Source organism: Balaenoptera borealis (genome assembly GCF_965194805.1).
Source record: "Balaenoptera borealis genome assembly, chromosome: X".
NCBI lineage: Eukaryota > Metazoa > Chordata > Mammalia > Artiodactyla > Balaenopteridae > Balaenoptera > Balaenoptera borealis.
The window spans coordinates 112,642,968-112,668,386 of NC_138881.1; the positions used below are offsets into that span (position 1 = coordinate 112,642,968).

General features: G+C 43.5%; 1 protein-coding gene across 2 annotated transcripts in view; it reads right to left on the reverse strand.

Annotated features, from left to right (window-relative positions):
• PLAC1 (placenta enriched 1) overlaps positions 1–24,455 on the reverse strand; it is an 84,742-nt gene extending 60,287 nt beyond the window's left edge. For both annotated transcript variants that reach the window (XM_082377992.1, XM_082377991.1), the window contains exon 1: positions 24,445–24,455. The gene's annotated coding sequence lies outside the window, so the exon portion shown is untranslated. The remainder of the gene's footprint in view (positions 1–24,444) is intronic.
• Positions 24,456–25,419: the final 964 nt, after the last annotated feature.

Consider the following 25,419-nt stretch of genomic DNA (forward strand, 5'->3'; position numbering starts at 1 on the left):
TTCCTAGAACACAGGAAGTGCTCAATAAATATTTGTCGAGTGAAAGAATGGACGAATGAAAGCTCTGACACAAAACGTAGCCTAAAGACCAAAAACAAGATAGGGCCTCCCTGAAGTGAGATCCCTTATGTAAATATCTTTATTTATTCAGTCAAGCAATCAGTCAATCAATAAGCATTTCCTAGCACACCCCTGCCCGGCTACCCAATACTTTGTGCTCACCCATCACCTTGGCTACAGCAACATTTTCTTAAGACTTTCTTCAAAAGGCCATCTTCTTAAACTGACCTATATCTTCATGCTGGCTTTTCGTATTCCTAAAACCTTTGATATTTGGGGTTCCTTGGAAGAGCTCCCAACAAATAACTGCCTTTCTATGAACAGTTCTTTGAGAAGTGGAATATGCTTAAGAATAATTCCAGACAATTCTTGGATATGGACAGGAATGGAAATAGGAATAAACACTTGACCTAGCTGAGTAGGAAAGGAACAAGAATAGGAGCGTGCTGGAGCGGGGGGTGGGAAAGGAAATAGTTCTCACTCTATACCCACCTCGTCTACCACTTCCCACCACTACCCTCTCTGCCTGGAATCAGAATTGTGACTTTTCTAGCCTGACTTTTCTTAATATTATTATTTAAAAAAAATAATTCCTTGAAGTGAAATTCACATAACATTAGCCATTTAAAACTGAACAGGGGGCTTCCCTGGTGGCGCAGTGGTTGAGAATCTGCCTGCTCATGCAGAGGACACGGGTTCGAGCCCTGGTCTGGGAAGATCCCACATGCCACGGAGCAACTAGGCCCGTGAGCCACAACTACTGAGCCTGTGCGTCTGGAGCCTGTGCTCCGCAACAAGAGAGGCCGTGATAGTGAGAGGCCCGCGCACCGCGATGAAAAGTGGCCCCCGCTTGCCGCAACTAGAGAAAGCCCTTGCACAGAAACGAAGACCCAACACAGCCAAAAATGAACAATATATATAAAAAAATAAATTAAACAAACAAACAAAAAAACCAAAAAACTGAACAGGGACTTCCCTGGTGGTCCAGTGGTTAAGACTCTGCATTTCCAATGCAGGGGGCACGGGTTCGATCCCTGGTAGGGGAACTAAGATCCTGGTGTGGGCAAAAGATTAAAAAAAAAAAAAAACCCTGAACATTTCAGTGGCATTTACTACATTCACGTGTTGTGCAACCTCACCTCTATAGAGTTCCCGAGCATTTCCGTCACTCCAGGGTAAAACCCCTTACCCATTAAGCAGATTCTCCCCATTTCCTCCCTCCATCTAGCCCCTGGCAACCACCAATCTGTGTCCTGTCTCTATGCATTTACCTATTCTGGACATTTCATATGAATGGGATCATATAATATGTGACTATTTTGTCCAGCTTCCTTCACTTAGCATAATGTTTTCAAGGTTCATCCAAGTTGTAGCTTGTATCAGTGCTTCATCCCTTTTTATGGCTGAATGACATTCTATTGTATGAATACACCACACTTTTAAAATTCATTCATCCATCGATGGGCTTTGGGCTTTTTCCACCTTTTGGCTATCATGAGTAAGGCTGCTATGAACATGTGTGTACAGGTACTAGTTTGAACCCCTGTTTCCAATTCTTTTCGTTGTACACCTAGGAGTGCAGTTGTGGGGTCATATGGTAACTTTGTTACTAAGAAGGTAATGTTTAACTTTTTGAGGAGCCACCAAACTGTTTTCCTACTCTATTATTTTAATACCTTCAAGGATGAGTAAACACAACAATAAAAGTGACCAATGCAAAGTCACCAGCATCTGTGAAGCTGACCTAGGTATCTCTGGGCTTTTGGCCCATGAGTCTGGGGGCTGCCTCAGGATTCTGAAGCACTGGCACTCGTGTTGACACCTAACCCTCTTTCCTTTCAGCTTTCCTTCTCCCCTTCTTTCCTTCCTTCACTCATTTAACAAATATTACTTGAGTGCCTTCCATCTTTTAAGTAGCGTGCTAGATATTGGGGGTACAGAGATGAATGACATGCAGTTCCTGTCTTTGAGGCCACTGAAAATTCTGAGGAGATGGGGCATGTTCAAGTCAAGGTGCCAGATAGCATAGCCAGGAGAGTTCCAAATGCAGACACAGTGTCCCACATAGACACCAGCCTAGAAGCTCCTCAAGGGCAGTAGCTGTGTCCTGTTCTTTGCTCTATCCCTAGAACCTAGCACAGTGCCTGGAACACATGTGCTGTCAGCAGAGGAACCTCAGAAAGGTCTGAAGTAGGCTGTCTGGCAACATCTGCCCATCGCCTCTTCCCAGCACCCCTGGGGCCCACGTCGTGCCCTAAGGGCCATCTCTCTTCCATGAGTTCTGTCGGAGGCAGGTGGCACAGAGTGGGTGTACTTTGGGTCCTGCTGTCTCTGACTTGCCTTCAATTTCAGAATGAGTTCTCTTTCAAAAGTGTTTTTATACTTTTAGTTTCATGATCCCTTCTTCAAAGAGGAACCCAGATTATGCGAGGAAGTGAGACCATCTTTCCCAGGGAGTAAATTCATGGTGAGCAGGCACACCCTCGGTCACCACTTTGATTTTTGTTTCTAGAAATTGTCTTCTATCGGACTGTAGCTTAGGGTGGCGGTGGGGACTGAGAGGTGGGCAGGAGCTGGCCCTCATGCTCATGGTGTTCCATGATTTTGGTATGCTTCTTTTTCAGTTCGGCCTATGTTCTGCTTTCCTTGGATCTGAGTGCTAACCACAGAAGTTTCCAGAAGAAAACCTAGGGCAGCAATGCATAGATGTTGCCAATTTCATAAACTATTACTTCAGTTCATATTCTTGAAACACCTCCTGGACACAAGTAATAATAAAAAAAAAAACCTGCAGGGTCAATGGTGAATAAAAGGAGGGAATCGAGGGGAAAGATGAAAATAGAGGGAAAGGTATTTCAGACTAGATTGGAAACAAGAGAAATGGAAGTGTGGGATGAGGTTCCCCCACCCTCACTGCAGAGAAGGAAAGGGCCCCCGTGCAGGAAAGCTGCTTTTAAATGGAAAAGCCCTGGGGCAGCCTGTAGACCTTTAACTGCAGTTAGCCTCAACTCCTTTAATGGCTAACTCTTGGCCTTGTCTCCTCTGGGGTTAAACCTTCTATATCCAGGCTAGAGTGCAGGGCTGAAAGGGGACGGGGGAAGGACTCCTTCCCAGGGGATGACCATTGGAATTACACATTTGAAGGGTTTTGATTCTTTTAAAAATCAAGAAAGGAAGTTCTACTATGGTTAATTGTTTTCCCTTTTGTTAAGACCTAAAGGGGTGGGTGAAATAGGTAAAGGGGATAAAAAGGTACAAACCTCTAGTTATAAAATAAATAAGCCATGGGGAGGTAATACATAGCATAAGGAATATGGTCAATAACGTTTTAATAATTTTGTATGGGGACAGATGGTTACTAGACTTATTGTGGTGATCATTTCATAATGTATGCAAATGTCAAATCACTATGCAGTACATCTGAAACTAACACAACATTGTACATCAACTATATTTCAATCAAAACAAACAAAAAGACCCCAAACCTCAGGCAACAGACTGATGGGAGCCCCTCTGTTAGATCTGCCTGCTGGCTCATGGGGTGATACCTCTAATAAAATTTCCATTTGAATTCCTACCGGGAAGGCCAAGTATTATGTTAGGCACTTGGAGGTACAATTATGAACAAGACACGGTCCCTGCCCTCAAGGAATTTACAGTCTAATAGGGGAGAGAGACAAGCAGACGGCTAATTATAACATAGAATGATGAGTGCTGGAAGTTTCTGGGGGAGGACAGAGGATGAGCATTTAAATCATGCTGGAGGGTCAGGGAAGGCTTCCTGAAAGACATGATGCATAAATTGAAGAATGAGTAGGAGTTAGCCAAGTGAAAGGGAAGGAGGAAAGGATATTCCAGACAGATGGGCTTTGCAGAAACAAGGCTTGCTAATAGAGATTAAAGCAAAAATTTATAAAATACACAATCACAAAAAATGGAAAGCTGATCTATACAAACAAAAGCTGGCTCGTTGGAAACACCATTAAAATAGGCATAGTTAGCAAGTTTGCTAAAAAAAAAAAATAATAATAAACCACTCAGGAGTAAAAAGAGGTAGAGGGAGAGGGAAAGAGAGAAAAAAGAGAACTACATTTAGAATGTATTAAAAAGTGTAGGAAAATTTAAATATTCTTAGTAATTGTGTAAGTCCTGGTATATGTATAAAGTTATAAATAATTGGTATTTTGTATTATTATTTATACCAATAAATTTGGAACCTAGATGAATGGACAGTTTTCTAGGGGAATATAAATGACCAAACTTGGCTTGAGAAGAAAGTGAAAATCTGACTACACCAATAAACTAGAGAAGAAATCGAAATAGAATAAAAAATGCATACACCTCAGCCCTCTTGACACACACACAAAGATTTTAAAGGTAAAACGTACAAAAACTTTAAGGGACATCCTTTTATCAAACAAAGTGCTTCAGAGCATTGAAAAAGAGGAAAAGCTTCCAAACTATCATTATACCAATATCAAATTTATGAAGACAGAAAAATAACACTATAAAAAAGCCCTAAATAAATTATTAGTAAATCAAATCCTGTACTTTCGGAAAAGAAGAATATAACAGAAGCAAGTAGGGTTTAATCCCAGAAATGCAAGGCTGGTTCACCAACAGAAACGAAATCAATGTAATTAATTATATTTGCATATTAAAGGAAAAAACCATATGATCATTTCAATAGATACAGCACAAGTATTTGACAAACTCAGCACCCATTGGCTCTTAGAAAGCTCTAGGAAAACTAGAAATAAAAGAAAACTTTAATTTGATGAAGAGTATCTTTCAGAAACCTACAGAAAACTCCATACTTAAAGAGGTAATGAACATAGCAGAGTTGTTCAAAACACAGTCTCTGAAGCTAGAGAGTGGAGGTTTGAATCTCTGTTCTGCTGCTTGCTGTGTGACCTGGGTTAAGTTACTTAACTTCTCTGTGCTTCAGTTTCCTCATCTGTAAAATGGAAATAATAATAATAATATCTATCTCATAACTTTGTAGGAGGATTAAATAATTTGTAAAGCGTTCATAATGTGTTTGGCACATAGAAGCACTCCATAAGTGTTTGCTAAGAAACTTTGAAACATTAGATGTTTTCTCTCACAGTCAGGAGCAAGACAGGAAAATCTAGTACTGTTGTTACTCTACTATTCAACATTTTACTGATGTCTAAGCCAGTGTAATAGAACAAGAAAATTAATTAATATAACCAAAAAGGAAGGAAAAAAACTCTCAATATTTGCAGATAATAATCTAACCAGGAATGAAGACTGCCTGTGTTCAGAGAGGAAGTGAAAGAAGAAAGGAAGTGGGAGAAGTGGGTGAAGGGGTCAAAAGGTAAAAAAATAATTATACCCTCTAAACATTTGGGTACCACTATTTTCTTCTGGACATTTCTACTTGGATGTCTCACCATCATCTCAAATTGAACATCGAATCCATTACCTTTCCTCTTGACTCCCATTTTTCTGTCAGTGACACCACCACTTTCCAAGTCATCTAGACTCAAAACTTTGGAACCCTTTTGGTCTCTTCCTTCTCTTTCATTTCCCATATTCAATTACCTACTCTATCCACTTAACCCCTTCCCAATGTTTTCAAATATTTTGTATTTTCACTCTCATGTCTCTAGTCCAAGCCAGTATCAACTCATACCTGAAATAGTAGATATCCCTTAGTCCCCCTCCAAGTCACTCTATCCACTATCCTCAAATCACTCTCTTGCTTCAAAGTCTCCGGTGGCTTCTCACTTCCTATCATATCCAGTCTACCTCCTCTGCTTGGTGGTCAAGGCTTTTCACCATCTAGCTGCACCCAACCTAACAAAGTTTATTTTTTCCCGCTCCTTTAATATGTACCCTCTGCTTTAGTAAGACCATTACCTTCAACATCCTCACACACCTCCTTTCCTTTTTAATTCAGTGACTTTGTTTAATTCTGTACCTTGTATTGCTCCCTCTCCACGAGTATCTCCCAATCACCCTTTCTTCAATGGTCAGTTTAAATAGTGCCTTAATGATGTCATTTGTTAAACACTTAACTATGTGCCAGGTACTGTGTTCATTTAATCTCAGCAACCTAATGTGATAGGTATTTATTAATTTCATCCCATTTTATGGATAGGGTATAGTGATTTATTCAAAGTTTCCATTGCTAGTAATGGTGGATCTGGAATGAAGCCGTGTTTATTGCCCAACCCCAGAGTTCGTGCTTTTAACCACCTTCCTCTTTTCTGACTCTGGGATGCATCAATCCTCCCTGACCTTCACTGTTCTGCCTGCTACGCACTGTTGTCTAGTGCGTACAAGTTTAGCTCCCAGCAAAACTGTAAGCTCCTGGAAGCCAGGGCCCACATCTCATACTTCTCTGTGCCCCTACAATCGGCATTTGATTAATTGGTAAAAGCTGATCAAATACAGCTAGCGTCCAGTCTTCAAGAAAGGTTTGAGTAGCTTGAGGATAACACAAGCCTGCCCCATTCAAAAGCCTGTGTTTTAACTCCGGAAAGGGAGGGGAGGCGTAGAATTACTAAATTTTTTGAGATTGCCCCCTGCTCCATCCTGCCGCCCCTGATGGTCAGGCCTCTCTCTGCATAGCGTAGGTCAATGTTGCAGGATGGATCTTCCCTTTACATAAGGATTAGACCAGGCCAGCTTTTGTTAGCACGGGAAAATGGAGCCAAGTCTGTCAAGTTACAATTGTGCAAAATCTGACTTCCGGGCATCTTCCAGAAGTGAGCCCGGGGAAAACTAAGAGTTGTCCTACCTACCTCACAGGGTCCTGGGGAGAATCAAGTGACATGATGGATATGAGCCCACTTTGGAAACTAGCAATGAAAGCAGCTTGCTTCTTCAGCCTGGAGAAGAGCAAGCAGACATCTTTGGTGATATTAAGGCCATGGCCAGGTGAAGGTTGGGGGCTCTTCAGAAATTCTTGGACTCACCATTTTCCAAAGGTCGCAAGCCTTGCTTTCCGGCAATTCTTGGGAAAATTCACTTTATCATGAGACTCCTTCAGTTACATGTAGAATTTATCCTTGACTTCCCTTTTCCTTTTTGTAATTACACTTACTCAGCTAGTCTGCAATACCCTGGGGGCTTCTGAAAGATAAGCTAACTTTCCCTCCTTTTGGTGCATTGAAGAGACAGCATTTTGCTGGTGGTTTACATTTAGCTTTCAAACCTCTCTCCAAGGTCAAGAGCAAGTGATGAGGAGAAAGCACACTCAGGTTGCTGTCTTCTGTGGATGATCTGTACATGATAGTAGCCATTGGATGTTACTAAATAAATAAGGAACACCTCTCTGCTTCCCCTGGAGAGACCAGATTCCCCCGGAATTCAAGTGTTGGAAGCCTTAAGAGAATTTAGGAGTCCAGGTTGGAATAAAGTGCGAGGTAAAAGAAGAGACTTTTGTAAGAGACAAAGTTTGGGTTCAAAAGATTCTGATTCTGAAAGTGAAGGACTCTGGGGGGAGCCAGGGGTGAGTGAGCTCAGCTTGGCCAGAGAAGAGGAGAAAGTGCCGACTGTGCAGGGACCGTAGCCAAAGGGCTCTGGACGCAGAATAGACCGGTCTTGCAGAGGTAGCCAAAGGTATTCTGACCAGGGAATTGAGCAAGATTTATCACCTAAGTTGGCCTAGACTGGACAGAGCTTGGCTTTGAGTCTGTTTTATGTGTTGGGCATGCATTCATCCTTCCCTTCAGCCTGAGCCTTCAGATAGAGAGCCATGACCCTCAAGGGAATGGGGACAAGGGGAGGTTGTCAGGAGTGGGGACAGAACCTGAGAAGCCAAGCTATGGAAGTACCCCTGAGCCTCTGAAGGCAGCCTCGTAGGCAGGAAATAGCAGCCCTCACGCCCCTCCCAAGCTCCTGGGCCACTGGCTATCCTCTCCGATTTGAACTGTGTGTGCCCAGGCGACTTGGCAGCTGCCAGGGAGGTCAGCACTGTTCCCCATTTCGTGGCCTCCTAGGTCCCAGCTTCCACGCACCATATGCCATTGCTCCCCCTTTGGTTCTAGAACACTAATCCCAATGAGCTGAGCTGCTGGGTTGAGCTGTGGGAACACTGTGGGCCTGTGTGTGTGTGTGCGTGCGTGCGTGCGCGTGTGTGCGTGTTGAGGGGTTCCCGAGTGGCCCCAGCCTCAGCCTCTCTGACTGCAGGCTTCAGAGGGTGCCTGTGCCCGTGAACTTTGCTCGACTGTGACTGCTGGACGGCGAGAGATGAGAGTAGGCTCCCGCTGATTCTGTCCCACACTCCCCGTTATGATAGGCAGTGAAGCAAATCATTTGGGCAATTGCCTGACCTTAATGGGATAGAAAGGGCTCCTCTCTTGCCTGCAAGGAACATCCAAGTATGTGCTTACTGTTTAGTTTTCCTGGAAAAATAATTTCTCTGGCAAGCTAAGGAGGGTGAATTTGCCTTTAGAAAAGAATTGTGTCACATCCGTAACCCCTGTGGCCCCTCATGCATTTCCACGGCTGAAAGACTTGCGTTCAGCGGAAGAGCAACCAAAACATCTGCTAAGAAAAGTTTTTAGTTTTTACTTAAAGAAAACTGTGTTGTATAAAGAAAAATTGAAATACACAGTCGGGTAGCAATTGGTAACCCAGCAGTCCACTGAAATGCAGAGCTTTTGGAAGGAGAATGCAAAATATAAAATAGGTCGATTTAAGGATACTCCTCCTTCTTGGAATTCTGCCCTTTATACATCCATCCCTTTGTATTTGAAAGACTTTTAGAAGCTTCTGGAGTCATGTGTTGAAGAGTAAAATATGCCCAGGAGGGATCTCACTTGAAACCAGATCAGGTGATAACAGCTCTCTCGGCAGTGGAGATGGGGAACCTTGGGATGGGACAGAAGGATATCTGGGAACAGCAGGAGGAGGAAGCCTGGGTGACAAGAAGGGACCAGGAGAGGAAAGAGGAGATGGGGCTTGGCTAACTCTGGATATCCTAGATGGAAAGAGCCTCGTAGACCATCTACACCAGTGTCTTTAAAGAAATTTTTTAAAAACATTGGAACCCTTTGTTCAAACACAGAACAAAAAATGAATACAAGCGGGGCTGCTCTGGTTAAAGTGGGGCTGAGGTCCCTGGGGCTCTGTTTACTTGGCTTCTCTTTCTATTGCTGAAGCTAAAAGAATAGGGAGGTAGCACCACACCCCGCTGGATAGCGAGAACCGATTGTTCAACAAAAATTTGGGGAGTTGGCTTGTTAAATATGGTCATTATTAAAAATTAAATTATATACATTGGCAATTAAGTTATATTCAAGATAAAGCTAACAAATACTCAATACTCATCACTTCCAAATGATTTTGCTACACTTCACTAGTTATCTATGCTCTTGATTTACATCTGTTGTGTCTGTGTGGTGGAAACACCCTACAGCAGTGCACTGATGGAACTTCTTCCTGACTCCTTTTTTAAAATTAAAACAATTTTTTAAATTTTTGGCTGCATTGTGGGGCATGCGGGATCTTAGTTCCCGGACCAAGGATCGAGCCCGTGCCCCCTGAAGTAGAAGTGTGGAGTCTTAAACATTGGACCCCCAGGGACGTCCCTCTTCCCAACTCCTTGTTCTGTGACATCATGTTGAGAGCTTGAAATTGGCCACGGTGGGAGTGTTTACACCATGGAAATCAGCAAACGCTATAAATCAGCATCCTTCTCTCCCACCAACCGAGAGGGCCCATTGTTAAACATTTACCAGCGGACCACAGACTACACTGTAAGCCCTCATTTCTCCAGAAGCTATCCTTCCAGCAACCTCAACCGTGACGAGTATGGCTTAGAACTCAGGAGGAGAAGAGGAAATGCAGCTGAGTGATGGTATCACAAAACACAGACCCTTCACTCTGTGGAAGAGACAAGCCACTACACGGTCCCAGCCCGTGCAAATATGTGTTACAAAATGTGGCAGGGCTTCCCTGGTGGCGCAGTGGTTGAGAGTCTGCCTGCCAATGCAGGGGACACGGGTTCGAGCCCTGGTCTGGGAGGATCCCACATGCCGCGGAGCAACTAAGCCCATGAGCCACAACTACTGAGCCTGCGCGTCTGGCGTCTGTGCTCCGCCAACAAGAGAGGCCGCGATAGTGAGAGGCCCACGCACCGCGATGAAGAGTGGCCCCCGCTCGCCGAAACTAGAGAAAGCCCTCGCACAGAAACGAAGACCCAACACAGCCATAAATAAATAAATAAATAAATAAAATTTAAAAAAAAATGTGGCAGATGAGAAGCAACCTGGTGACAACGGCATGGACTGACAACTGACACTGGGAGGGCCCAGTGTCACAATGTTGAGCCTTATAGTCTAAGAGCAAACACAACCCAACTTATTCCCAAGACGCTCGAAGACCTCACTGCCTCACAGCCCAGCAGAGTTCAGGAAGCGGTACTGTTGATCCTTATGAGCCCCTCAAAAGGAGCTAAATTACAGGCTGAACAAGGTCCATAAAGAAGCTCCAGGTCTGTGTTGCTTCCCAGTGTCCATGGCACCTAGTGTAGTATACCTGGAGCATAGCAGGCCCTTAATAATTATTTATTGAAAGAATGAACCAGTTTTTTCAAGCCAGCCCCTCGCCTGTTTCACCACGATTTCTTCCTTACTGCCCCTACTCCAGCACCTCTGTCGCTCCTCTTCTCTCTCTTCTTGGCCTGCCCCCTTCACTTCCAGTCTCTCGTCCCCGTCTCCTCTGACTCCCCCTCTTCCTCTGTCCTCCTCATACCCTCAGCCCCCAGTTGTCACCCACTTGCCCCTCCCCAAGCACCCAAACACCCACCCTGCAAAGCCCCACCCAAGGCCCCGCGGCCTGGAAACGGCTCCCCCCAGACCCAAAGCGTCTTTAGTAAAAAAGTCCCTTTGTCCACCATCTTTACAAAAGGAAACTCACTCATCCAGAGCCAAATACTTCCTTTTCCTCATTTCGCAATTTATACTGGCACGTGGGTGTGTGTCCCCCAAATGCCTCTGCCGTGCCCAAAACACCTCGTATGCCTGTATGTCCTCACAACCTAATTTGCCACATCTAGAGTTTATAGCATTGCTGGAGATGAGCTTGAGCGTATTTCCTGATTTTAATTAAGCCTTTTTGGGTTACAGTGACCCAGTTGCAATCATCTAGCCAGCTTAGGCAGACTCCAAAAGGAGACTAGGCTGGAACTGCTGGGTGAACCAAAGGCTTTTGTCAGAAAAGACCCAAATCGGCAAGTCATGTGGCCCCAATTGGATGGACGGTTGCTACGATGGCGCTCTTTCATTCTCCCGTGGTGGTCAGGTCAGGGGTCTTCAGGGGCATTTGGGGTCCTTCTGAAGGATTTGGAGGCTTGTGACCAGCCCTAGTGAGGCTTGTTATTTCCGTTCTCTGGTTCTGCAGGTGGTGGCCCCCAGGTGAGTGGTGAGGCTTGGTCCTGGTCAGGCCGACTTCTCAGCAGAGCTATACAGGCAGTCTCATTCTGCAGACAAAGCTCTCACCATAGGCATTGAATCGATCAGGAGAGACAATTTAGAAGTAAGTTCGAGTTAAGAAAAGTAATCTGATGGATTCTAGCAGGATAAGGGACTTCTCGAAGCTCCGCTATTGAATAGGTGAGCAGTGCTAGCCAAATTACTTGACCTCTCTGGGCCTCAGTTTCCACATCTGTAAAATGAGGGCAATGGGAGCACCCACCTCACGGGGTTGTGGCGAGGATTAATTAAATGATATACCTAATATGCTTACTTCAGCACTTGGCATGGAGTATGTACCTTAAAAAGTGTGTGTGGGGAGAATTAAAAGTAAAAGAAAAAAATTCAAAATTGTGGTGTTCTGAAGAGGCATAGCAGAGTTAGAATAAATTGTACTGCAAGGTCCTTGAGGCCTGATACCTCAGCCATGAGGCCCGTGGCTGCCCCCTGCCACTGCAGCCCGTCTGTGCCACCGAACCACGGGGCACGAGGAAGCGTCTCGGATTAGCAGGCTCACGGAAGATGTGGGAAGCACACACACTCGGCACCGTCACGGTAACCACAGAGCTAGGGAATCGGGGACTGTGTGATGGTTTCCCAGTGCCACAGTCACTAGGGCCAGTGTGTGCCTGTGTGGCCACGTAGGAGAGTCTTGGCCCAGGTCCCTCATGCACTTCCTGACTTTACCTCTCCCCGGGCTCCAGACCTCACCTCCCTCATTCCCAAAGGTTCTACCAGTAACTCCAGGGCCAGGTGGGCAGGGCCTGGGCCCTCTAGGCTACCTTTCCTCGCCCTATCGACTGTCCACCGTCCAGGCTCACACTCAAGACCAAATGCAGCTCTACCCTCCCTTCCCCATTTGTTTTTTCACTTTAAGTGAAAAGCTGATCTTCTTAAAAGTTTGAGGATCCTGTCTCTACCTCCAAGACACTTGGATTTAGAGAAGACAGGGTGACTTCAGTGCTTCACACTGAAATGTGAACCTTTCAGGCAGCGTGACAAGCCAGTGGCCCCTCTTGGCATTTTGGGTCCCTCACATGACGTAGCAGCCTAGCTGCCTACTCTACCTAGTCCCACTTCAGAGGGTGACTTAGATGCAGGGCTCCTGAAGGGACCTATTTGGGGTAGGGCCTGGCTTTATGGGTCTGTGGGCACTCAAGGCCCCACGGAGCTCAGGCTCTTGTCTCAGGATTATTCTGGAAACACTGTGACTGAGTCTCCTCAAACTGCTGTTAGTAGGGGTTCAATTCCACAGATCTTTAAAAAAAAGTCATTTCTTAGAAATTCTAGTCCATATCAGGAATGATAATGGGATGGCTGCCTCCCAAGGTTTGCAAGCTGTTCAGGATTTAGCTGCAAAAAAAGAAAAAATAAAGGAATCCAGTCCCTTTTTGTTAATTGTGCCAATGCTTTCATTTTTCAGGCAATTTCAGTTCAACCCCAGATCTGGTTTCTAGAGTCACATTTTTCCAATCAAATCCTTCCCATTTGCGGGGAAGAGCCTGATGTCGGAGTGTAGGATTTGAACTTGCCCAGGTGCTGGCAGTTAAGGAGGGTTTTCATATGTGAAGCTGCACATGCTTTGGAAATGTGACCCCCAGGATTGCAACAGGGGGCGGAAGATCTTATGGGCGTTTGTGGGCTCTGTCCTTGGACCTCCGCATTTCTCTGGTGTCTTGTCTTCTCTGTCTATTCTCCTGCCTTTAACTAACACCATTAGTGGAACGTCCATCCCTCAGAGCGGTCCTGTCACTGGAGCCCCAGCCCTGTTTCTCCAACTGCTTACGGTAGCATTGCCCAAGCGTGGGAGCTTGCTCGAAAAATACCCAAGTATTCTTCAGATCAGGTAAGTTTAGGAAGCCCAGGCAATTTCCACCCCAAGTACAATATGATTAAAACCATATTCATCCTAAAGGCAACTCATCCTCAAAACCGGCCCGAAAGAATGAGGCAGGTCTATACATTACCATATGGAACAATCTCCGAGAAGGCTGGGGAAGTTATAAAAAAGCAAGCTGCCAACACCGCAGTGGAAGCTTGCTTACATGGCCTCTGTGGTGCCAACTCTCAGCACAAAGGATGCTCTCCATTTCCTCCATAAAAACGCACCGACACTGGGTGCGCTGGTGCACCTCTCCCTGGTAGGTCCAGGCACTTCTGCTTTAACTGATTTTTAATTAACTGACCAACTACTCTCCCAGTTGCATAGATAAAAGAGAGTCTGTTGCAGCTAACAAAAAGATTTATAGCATGAATTCATCTATTTAAGAAAAGGATCTACAAACACAAATATAGGCTTGTAAATGCAGATAAAATTTCAAGAAATGTGAACAGTGGTTGCTTCTGGGAAGGAAGTACTTAGTGTCTGGGGTAGAAAGTTTCACTATGTACCCCTTTGTATGGGTTAACTTTTTAACTTTTAACTATATTCATGAATTATTTTTTCCTAATTCTTTTTTTTTGGCCATGCCACGCAGCATGTGGGATCTTAGTTCCCCAACCAGGGATCAAACCCGTGCCCCCCGCAGTGGAAGCGTGGAGTCTTAACCACTGGACTGCCAGGGAAGTCCCTATTTTTTCCCAAATCCTTATTTTGAAAATTTTCAAACATACATAGGGATCGAAAAAGAACTATAATGAACACGCATATACCCATCAAGATTCCACAATTAACGTTTCAGCATATTTGCTGTATATTTCTGTTTCTATCGATCAATCTATTTATACATATATGTATTTTTTTCTTTGTTGAGCCACTTGATCGTAAGTTACAGGCATCGTGACACACTACCCTGCATTCTTCAGAATGACTCTCCTAAGAATAAGGAAAGTCTCCTTCCTCACCACAAACCATTATCACACCTAAGAAAGTAAATAATCTAACATCATCTAATTTCCAACCCATACTCAAATTGTCCCAATATCCCACAAATGTCTTATAGAGTCCTTTTAAATCCAAAAAAAAAAAAAAATCCAAAATCAAGGTTTGTGCATTGCATTTACTCATGTCTTTTTAGTGTCATTGATTCTACAATGGTGCACGCCCTTAATTTGAGCATATGTGTGTGTGACATTGACTTTTTGAAGTGTTCAGGTCAATTGTGTTGTAGAATATCTCATATTCTGAACTTGTCAGTTTCCTTATAGTATACGTTCTTCTTTTTTTCAATAAAAAGATTTAATAGCAATAGTAATAAAGGAAATCAGGCCCTGTTTTATATAAACAGCAATCTTCAATTTAGCTCATTTTCCCAATATCTCCAGCAGCAGCATTATGAGTCTTCTGGTTCTCAGACCTGATACGTTAATCCCCTTCCCCTGCATTCTCCATATTCAGTCAGTTCCCAAGACTGTCAATTTGCCCTTTGACATGCCTCATGTTTTTATGCCTTCTCCAGTCCCACTATGCCCCTGCCCCCAGGTCAGGACTTTAATCCTCACCCCTAAACTACTCTCACTGCTTCCTAACTGACCTCTCTGGTGCTAGAATCTTCCCCTAAACATCTGTGCCCCAAGCATATCAAAGAAACTGCTTTCATCATGTCACTCCTCTCTGAAAAACTGTCAGTGGCTCCCTAGTTCCTACTTTCTAGCAAAAGCCCGTCTTTTTTTCTGTTGGAGTCAGCTTTGAACACAGCCTCCAGCATCAGAGACAGATCTCCACTTAAATTCCAATGACTTGCTGAGCGGCCTTGGACAAGTCACTAGGCTTCTCTGGCCTTCCATTTTCTTATCTGTAAAATGGAAATAATAATTGTGCCTGCCTCTCAAGTTTTTCCAGCACATGCCTGTAGAGCTCCCCCTTCTCCTAAGGGTCTCTCCAAATCTCACCCTTTCTTTGAGTCCCAGCTGAAGCCCTGCATCTTCCAGGAAGACTTCCTCTCCACAGCAGCGCCGCCCCACCACCCTGGGAATTTCCATAGCACTTGTGGTCTACAGGGAATAATTTAGCAGATGCTAGTTGCTATGGACTGAGTGTTTGTGTCCCTTCAGAATTCGTATGTTGAAACGTAATCCCCAATGTTTACGTTTTCCTCTTATCTGCCAGTTTGGATGGCTGGGGCCCCTTGAGGGCACGAGATCTGTCTGTTGTTTGTCCTAGAGTTTAGAGAGCTAGTGCTGTGCTGATCGTCAGCAGCTCTGAGCTTATCACACGACTGGATGTGAGAAGATGTTTGTGGATCTTTACGGGACTCCATTTAACCCTGAGAAAGTATGACTCTGAGAATCTCTGCCTCAGGTGAGACAAGAAGGACCAAGGGCTGCAACCATCATTCAAATAATCATAGTATCTTTTACTATTTATAGAGTGACTATTATGTGTCCAGCACTTTGAATATATACTCTATTTGATTCCAACTTTATAGATTAAGAAACAGAGGCTCAGAGGGGAAGTAACTTGCCCAAAGTCACCCAGCTACTAACAGCTGAGGTTGGATTTTGAAGCCAAGTCTAAGTACAGAGTTCGTATTCTTTCCCTGCTGCCTCTGGAGTAACAGTGAACAAACAGTGTGTTGATGGAAGGAAGGATGAGTTACTAGAGATGCTATGATTAGGACCAAATTTATTCCAGTGCTCTCCTTTATAAATGAGAATGCCCACCACCCCAAAGGTAGTGTCGTATAACCAGTGATGGGGCAGTTTCCATGAGGACGATGTCTCCCTTCAGAATTGAGACCAGAGACAGGCTTCTCTGTGGCCATGGGAGAGAATGAAGCAAGGCAGCTCACACTGGAGAAGGATTTAGTATCCCCGTATCTGTCTTAAAGGGCCCCAAACTGACTATCTGGGTTCATGGGAACTCCAAGAGGGTTAAAAGCAACGATAAGGAAATAAGTAGGTCAGCGAAGGAAGAGAGAATAATGAGACAAGTAAACAGGGGACAGCATAGGAGATGAGCTTAGGAAATATGTGTTCAGGGGAGTCCGACAGGAAATCCAAAAGAACACCCTCTGTAGTTGGGGGGTGGTGCGTTTGTGTGTGTGTGTGTGTGTGTGTGTGTGTGTGTGTGTGTGTATGATATTGATTTTGTATGTATGCGTGCATATGTGTGTGTACATTAGTTCAATCTTCGGATTTAAATAAAGAACAGACCAAATTCAGAGTCAAACTGCCTCCTTCTCAGCAGCCACTTCATCACCCTGGCGTCACATTTCCCAGCTGGAGGGCAGTAATTGCATGGCCAGATCTGGACCCATCTGGGAAACACCAGGGTCTTCCTGAGTCATCATCTACCACGCTGGCCGCCAAAGGCGTAAGGTGACCTAAGTGAAGCCTTCACACAGGCCATATGCACACAGTCATAAAACCCCAAGGGAATGTGGCAACAGAGGCAGAACCGGCATGCCTGCCAAATTTCCAAGGAGAAGAAGGAACTTGCTGCGTCCGTATTTGCCCCCAGGATTGGAAAAATGTATCTCAGTCACTGGAACTGAAGGGGGTGGCCTTTACCTTCATAGGAGAGTCACTGTTTGTACAAATACTGCTGATGGCCTGATATATGTGTGTGTCTTTATGTAAAGAGAGCTATATACTCACTTTGCCAGATTGCATCAGCTACCTGTTTAACGTTTTACTTTGGTGCTTTATGAAAACAGTCTGAAAATCAGAATAATCTGCGGCCTCTGCAGTGTTTCCACTTTGCTATTTTGCTTTGGGAGTAAAAGAAACCCAGATCTGGTGCTTGCCCTTGAGCTAGTCACTGACTGAATGCATTGTACTTCCTTTCATTTGTTAGAAACCATATCGCTTTGACAGAGCGCATTCACAGGAACGAGGAGCATGGGGGGCCGCACCATGGCAGTGGTGGTAGTAACTCTTAGAGAAACCAAGCAGTGAGCTGGCTGCTTGTAGCACTTGGTGTTGCCAATGTGGTGTTCATTTCTTAATTCAGTAAGCGTATGTCAAATGTACCAGGCCCTGTGCTAGGGTTAGGGGGATACAAAAGCAAATAAAACATGTCCCTTCATGTCCTGGGTTCTCTCAAGGATCCCATGGCCAAATGAGAGGTAAGCCTCTTTAAAAAGAACATGCAGGGATTTCTGGTCATTTTGGTTGCCTGAGCTGTGGCAGGAAGCTCCTTCTGCACTCCAAACGCATTGTTTTTAGAAAATTTAAAACATGCAGCAGAGATCAAAAGCAAAAACAAACAACAAATTCTAGTACCGGAAATGAAGAGGTAGCTCAGAGCCACAGCAGTGAGCAGGAATTGCAACTCCACAGTCTACAGAAGAATCCAAAGTGGACATGCATCCCGGGTGCAGGGTTTTAATGGCAGGGTGGGGGTGGGAGTGGGATCTGAGCTCCTCGAGAAAGCCAGCAGCTGGAAGGGCTGGCCCATAAATGGGGACAGGGGTAGAAAAAAAAATAAACAATTCAGAAGTGTCCTGGCCACTTTGAGCTGAGAGTGGGGAGACAGTCACATTAACCCGAGTTATGCAAGCAGGCCTCCCAGGTAAAACAATTCCTGACAAGTAACAGTAATAATGCTGACCAAGTGCTTAATTATGTGCTGGACACTGTACTAAGTGCTTTACTTATATTAACACATTCTTAGAACAGCCCTATTTTAAAGATATTGAACCTAAAGGACAAAGAGATTAAGTAACTTGCCTAAGGTCACACAGCTACTATGTGGCAGAGCCAGAATTCAAATCCAGGTAGTATAGCACATGAGTCTGTGTCTGTCACTATGATTCTGAAGATGAACTCATAGCCAAAACTTGCTAAGTTCCTGAGGATATAAACCACTGTGAGACTGGCATGACAAATGGGAGAATTCACACATTAAGAATTATAGCAAATGGAGAAATATGAAAGGGACTTTAAAATAAGTATGCTTGAATGTTCAAAAATATTTTTAAAAAAGGAATAGGAATTATAAGGGAAGAATAGAATAGTTTGAAAAATACAGGGGGACTTGAAAAAGAACAGAAATATGAACACTGAAATGGGAAAAAGAACACTTAATAGATTAAACAGCAAACCAGATGCAGTTGAAAGGAGGATTAGTGAACTAGAAGCTACATATGAGGAAATCATCCAGGATGCAGAACAGAGGAACAAAGAGATGGAAAGTATGAAAGAGATGTTATACTACATGGAGGATAGAATGACAATTTCTAATGAGTGTCCAGTAAGAGAGAATAGAGTGAATGGTGAAGAGGCAGTATTTGACAGATACTAGAGGAAAATTTCCAGAGTTGTTGAAGACCAGGAGTTCTCTAACTTCCTGTCTTAATATCACGCTCAGGAACCTGCAGGTAGGTCATCAGTCCTTATGGGAAGAGGCCAGCATCTGCTACTATAATAGCTCAAAAGTGCCACTTTCTTTATGTAGACCAATATTTCTCAACTTTTTTTTTCTTTTTCATTATCACCTCCCTCCTCCCAGGAGCATTTTTAGATACTTTTTCCTAATCATTTCCCCCCCCACAAAATTTTAATGCCAAAGATATACTATATATCTGTTTGTGTACTGTATGTATATCTGTGCTTTATACAAGCATGATATAGGCCGTTCCCATACTCGAGACGAAGGCTATTCTGCTTTCCTCTCCCTCTTCCTTTGCCTGGCTTTCTACTCATTCGTCAGGTATCAGGTTAAATGTCACATCCTCAACCCCCCAGAATAGGTCAGACCGCTATGTTATATGATCCCCTTTAAGGCACTTATGAAAAGTATAAGTGAATAATGATCTGTGTAATTATTGGTTCAGCAGGGTTCATGTCTCTCTTGTGTTCTGCTGTGTCTCTAGGGCTCAGCACGGTGGCTGCCACGTGGTAGATGCTCAAACAGCTGAATAGATGAATGAGTACCATAAGTGGCATTACCTGAGCAGATGAAAGGAAAATCACAGCCTTGGGAGGGACCTTGGAAAGCTATTTTAACCTTTCCCCAGTTTATGAGCAGAACTGTTGTGTAACTACTTCTGAAAGAGCAGAGTATGTGCTTTTCTTAAAACCACACTACAGTAGTTCCTTTTCCCTTTAAATAGTTCTCATTATTTGGAAGCAAAATGTAGTCAGGAAGCTGTTGAGAATAGAGACAGATCTCTTTTTGAAAATATGTAAAAATAACATCTAAAATCATTTCCTATTTTAGAAGAGCCAAGGAAACTACCAGCTTCAAAGAAACTCTGTAGTAAATCCTTTTGTTACAGGGAATAACAGACCAAATTGAGTGAAGATTCTCTCTTTATCCAACAGAACCAAAACAAACAGGTTGAAATTTGGTGTGGTCACAGTGGTTGTTCATATTGGCTTGCGAGAGCCAATTATTACATTTTCAGAAATGTTGAGAGGAGCTTCCTTGGTGGTGCAGTGGTTAGGAATCCGCCTGCCAGTGCAGGGGACACGGGTTCGAGCCCTGGTCTGGGAAGATCCCACATGCCTCGGAGCAACTAAGCCCGTGCGCCACAATTACTAAGCCTGTGCTCTACAGCCCGCGAGCCACGACTACTGAGCCTGAGTGCCACAACTACTGAAGCCCGCACACCTAGAGCCGGTGCTCCACAAGAGAAGCCACTGCAATGAGAAGCCCGTGCACCACAACGAAGAGTAGCCCCCGCTCGCCGCACTGGAGAAAGCCCGCACGCAGCAACAAAGACCCAACGCAGCCAAAAATAAATAAATAAATAAATTTATTTAAAAAAAAAAGAAATGTTGAGAACTGGTTGTTAAATACAGCCATTATTAAAAATTAAATTATAGAAACTTACGATTAAATAAATTAGATTAAAAACAAAGGTAATAAATACTCAAAACTCATCACTTCCTAATTATTTTCCTGTGCTTCACTATTATCTATGCTGTTGAGGTGATTTATGTCTTTTGTATCTGTGTAGTGGAAATACCATATAATGTTTCGCATCTGCTCATCTCTTTGCAACTCCGCGTTCAGTGAAGTCAAGTTGGTAGTTTGAAATCAGCCATGGTAGGAGTATTTACATCATGGAAATTAGCAACTGCTACAAATCAGTGCTTAATCTATTGTTCTGTTGATTGTCTTGACCAGGGGTCAGCGAACTTCCACCCACGGCCTGTTTTTGTACAGCTCACAAGCTAAGAATGGTTTTTACGTTTTTAAAGGGTTGTAAAAAAATGAAAAAGAATATGCAACAGAGAGACCCTAGGTAGCCACAAAACCTGAAATATTTATTATCTGGCTCTTTACCGAAAATTTTTGACGACCCCTGGTCTAGACTAAAGAAAGTGATGGAGAAATGTTAATAGTGCAGATTAAATTTAAAATTGTGTCACCTCTGTAACTGTTGCATTTCAAATAGCACGAAAAATTGAGGAAATATTCTTCCAGTATTCAAAAACTATTATCTGGTTTAGTAAAGTAGTCGCTTATGTCACTGATGTACACTAGTGAAATTTCGACATACATTCTGTTGTTTCAGTTTTGTCTTATTCATGTAATCAATATATCAACCAATAATCCTGTTGGAAACACACTTAATTATTAATTGCCACCTTAGGTTGGCTATGGACACAAGAGTTAGGAAAACATTGACTAAAGCATTCTGTGAGAGTTATTTGGCTTTATGAAATTTATAATAAAGAATGTATATATTTTATCATTATTTATAAATTGTGTGCTGCACATTTATGATCAAGATATATAGGGTTTTTTTTCTCAAAGTGAAGGTTATTAAGCATTTAACAGCATACCACTGGTCACACCTTTGGGTTTTTCTTCAGATCTCTAGTTTATTTTATAGTTAACATATTTAGTTAATTTTTTAATTGAAATAAGAGCATTTAACACAAGATCTATCTTCCTAACAAAGTTTTAGGTGTATAATACAGTATTGTTAATCGTAGGCATGATGCTGTACAGTAGATTTCTAGAACTTATTCATCTTGCACAACTGAAATTTTATGCCTACGGATTAGCAACTCCTCATTTCCCCCTCCCCCTAGCCCCTGGCAACCACCATTCTATTCTCTGCTTCTTTGAGTTTGACTATTTTAGATATCTCACATAAGTGGAATCATATAGTATTTGTACTTCTGTGTCGGGATTATTTCACTTAGCATAATGTCCTCCAGGTCATCCATGATGGAAATGGCAGGATATCCTTCTTTTTAAGGCTGAAAAATATTCCATTGTATGTATGTACCGCATTTTTGTTATCTAGTCATCTGTCAATAGATATTTAGGGTGTTTCCACATCTTGCCTATTGTGAATAATGCTGCAATGAACATGGGAGTGCAGATATCTCTTTGAGATCCTGATTTCAATTCTTTTGGATAAATATCCAGAAGTGGGATTGCTGGATCATATGGCAATTCTAGTTTTAATTTTTTGAGGAACTTCCATACCGTTTTCTACAGTGGCTAAACCATTTCACCTTCGAACAATGTACAAGGGTTCTAATTTCTCCACATTCTTGCCAACACTTGTTATCTTTTGATTTTTTGATAATAGACATTCTGACAGGTGTGAGATGATATCTCGTTGTGGTTTTTGTTTGCATTTCCCTGATTATTAGTACTGTCGAATGTCTTTTCATGTGCCTGTTGGCAATCTGTATGTTTTCCTTGGATAAACGTCTACTCAGGTCCTTTGCCCATTTTTTACATTGGCTTATCTGTTTTGTTTTGGTTTTTTTGCTATTGAACTGTGGGGGTTCCTTATACATTTTAGATATTATCCCCTATCAGATAAATGATTTGCAAGTATTTTCTCCCATTCTGTAGGTTGCTTTCGCATTCTGTTGATTGTTTCCTTCGCTGTACAGAAGTTTTTAGTTCGACGTAGTCCCACGTGTCTATTGTTGCTTTTGTTGCCCGTGCCGTTGGTATTCTTATCCAAGAGACCATTGCACTGGTCATACCTTAAGGAGGCCAAGGTCTGTGGGGATTATTTGAGGCTTTGAATAGGTTCATGGTCTCCTTTCTTCAGCTGTGTCTGAGCAAAGCTACTAACCTGAAAACAAACTTACATCTGAGCTGTCTTAAAGCATTTGAGTTATGGCTGTAAGCTCTAACCCTCTGCATCTGATCAGGGGGAGGGAGGAGGCTGTCTAGTCCTTGAGGCCTTGAGATGCCTGGGAAAATCCTCAGGAAAAGATAACATTTCACTTTGGTGACAAATTTGTTGATTTTACAGATAACATCCACATTTTGCCTTCGAGAAGGAGCACTCAACAAGGACATTGGTTTTTATGTTTTTCTCTAAACAGTCATTAGTACAAATTAATAAATCTTTGTGTTGGGGGAACACTGGGCTATATTTCATCCTTGTTCAACTAACAGAGAAAAAAGGAATGCACTTCCTTGGGTTTAGGATATAAAGAACAAGAAACTTTGAAGTTATATGGACCTGGCACGTGCCCCTAAGTCATGCTAAGGACACAGTGCACTGCTTATGAGCATGAACAGAGCACGTGTGAGCACATTTTTGCTTTCTCTGGCAGTGGAATTTAGAAAGCTCTAGAACAGAGGTTCTTAAACTTGAGAGTGCATCAGAATCACCTGGAGGGCTTGTTGAAACACAGATGACCCTCAAAGTTTCTGAATTACCAGGTCTATGGTGGGCCCCCACACATTTGCATATATAACGAGTTCCCAGGTGATGGTGATGCCGACATTGCTAGTCTGCCTGGTTCTGACTGTAATCTACCTTGAGATGTTCCCTACAGGGTCACCTCGACAGTTTGTGTTCATCTAAGCAAGCTGGAAAATGCCTTTCTCCCACAGTTCACACAAAAAATAGGCAAAAAGCTTGGCTGCTCTGAGGTAGAAACATTTCAGCCTTGGACAAAGTCAGGTTCATTCCCATCAGAAAGCCCTGTGGGGCCTGAGTTAGTGTTTCAACTCCTGTGAAGGCAAAAGACCCGGTGAACCCGGGCCCCTGATCTGTGCTGTTCCAGAAAGACATCCAGAGGCCCAGAGGCTCCCAGCTTCAGTGAGGGGTGATGTGCAGGTTAGGATATTGAAATTTTAGCACTATTTAGCTTCACCTTCTGTCTGAGGGAAGGCGTGAAAGAGGGGCTAGAAAGCGAACCTGGAAACGATCCTCCCAGCACTACTCCCAAGAAAGTGGAAGTGATGGTGAAACTTCCTTTCTCCAAGAGCCAAAGCGGCAGCATAGAGAGGCAGAGTGATAAGAGAGGTGGGGAGTGTAATGCAATATCTCAAATGTCTCCAGTGGTTATCTTTGGGGGGTGGGTCCAGAGGTGATTTTTTCCTTTCTACATCTCTGCATTTTATAAATTAAAAAAACTTAACACATATGCATATATTCATTCTTTTTCAGATGCATATGTGTAACTGAATCACTTGCTGTGCAACTGAAATGAACACAACATTGTAAATCAACTATACTCCAATAAAATTTAAATTTCAAAATAAAAAAAAAAAACAAAAAAAAAACAAAAAAAAACCTTAACATGTACATATGCTAACTAATAATTTAAAACTCCTCACTGTTTTTCCCTTTAAAAAAATTGAGGCATAACATACATAGTTAAATACGTAAATTCCACGGACCTTAAGTGTAAGCTTCATGATTGTGGGAGTGTGTGTACCCATGTCACCAGAATGTAGATCAAGGTAGAAAACGTTTCCAACTTCCCAGAAGGCTCCTTCATGCTTTCAGTCTTGAACTTCAAAGAAATGGGGGCAGGATTGGGCAAGGGGTCCGTCAGGCTATGGTGCCCACCTGTCAAAGTCTACCAGCCCAAAGGGGAGCTTTGGAGCAAAGGCTGCCTTCTAGAGGGGTCTTCCATGTGCTGGAAATGGGCCTTGGATCACGTCCTTGATCAGTCATTGGCTGGGGACCACCCCAAGAATAGCATGACCCTGGCTCCAAAGCTGAGGCAGACCCTGAGGGAGATAACAGCTGGAGGCCGTCAGCTAACCACACTTCTCACAGCTGGCCGGTGGGTTCTCTCTCCACAGGGGTTCTGAGCAGTGCACCTCTATGTCGGCCACGGCAAGTACATGCAGGATCAGGGATTCATACACGGGTTATCTGAACCCAAAGTCTGTCCCCCTTTCCCCTCTGGCACACTGCTTCCCCATGGTCAAGGAACTCTTCTGGTCAAGAGGTAAAGAATCTCTGCAAGACATGAGCCAGGGTCACCAGGTGCTAGGCAGGGCCAAAGCTAGGGGGAGGTCAGTTTCCCTTTCTGCCCTCGGCGGTCGGCTTCAACTGTCAGGTGCTCATTGTCAACTGGAGTCCCGTCAGCAAAAGTGGGAAGTTCACGTCCAGAATTAACCCGTTGCCACTTGCCGTGGTGCTGCCCAGAGTGTGAGGGAAAAAATGAAGCCAAGCTCCTCTGCTTTCTGCAAGTCTGGGCTCTAACCACAGCTTGAGCTCAGAGCGGGCAGTCTTAAAAGGGTTAACCCCGGACGAAGTGCCCAGCTAAGGGGGAAAGGGCCTCAGTCAGAAGGAAAGACTTTTCTTAAACTCAGGGCAGCATGCTCAGAGAGAGAAATAGGGTCTACACTGAAGGGTAACTTTCCGGAGAAAGGAAGGTTGGCTGTGGAAACACGTGTAACTTTCCAACATGATTTGCTTCCAGGTTGAGTCATTAGATGTAAGTTTGGTGACTATTTCCCTGGGCTGTGCCCTTTCTCTGCAGAGTGGAGGGATAAGAGGCCTCTGGGTGTGCTAGGCTAAAACACTGGGACTATTGTGAGTTCTCCGTATCGGACCATTCTTTTCTGTCCGCTAAAAATGCTGTGGACCAGAAACAAACCCTCACATTTATGGTCAATTTACTTTCAACAAGGGTGACAAGACAATTCAATGGGGAAGGAATAGTCTTTTCAATAAATGGTGCTGTGACAAGTGGATATCCACATGCAAAAGAATGGAGTTGGACTCATACCTTATACCGTATACAAAAATTAAATCAAAATAGATCAAAGGTCTAAATAGAAGAGCTA